The sequence below is a fragment of the Leucoraja erinacea genome, chromosome 21 (assembly GCF_028641065.1).
Source record: "Leucoraja erinacea ecotype New England chromosome 21, Leri_hhj_1, whole genome shotgun sequence".
Lineage (NCBI taxonomy): Eukaryota > Metazoa > Chordata > Chondrichthyes > Rajiformes > Rajidae > Leucoraja > Leucoraja erinaceus.
Window position 1 is genome coordinate 11,831,362 of NC_073397.1, and position 364 is coordinate 11,831,725.

Genomic DNA, 364 nt, shown 5'->3' on the forward strand with positions numbered 1-364 from the left:
ACCCTCATTCAGGGATCCCAGCAGCCCTTCCAGGTGAGATGGGTTTACTTGCACCTCTCCTAATTCGCCCAATACATGTACTCTTGAGTGGCCTGCCTCCTCTACATCAGTATGACCAAACATAGACTGGATGACTGACTGTCTTGCTGAACACTTGTCCTCTGTCAACCAGAGACAGTTGGAACTCCAAGTTGTTGGGAGTCCGAATGGCATATTGAAAAAAAGTAATCATGGAGTATGTCCTGATCACAACATGTTGATAGCACACATATTTAAATATACAGTACATCCTATTAGTTTTAAGTGTAAAGCTCATAATTAGCTGTTTACTTCGACAAGTTAATAATGGTACACACAAAACTAG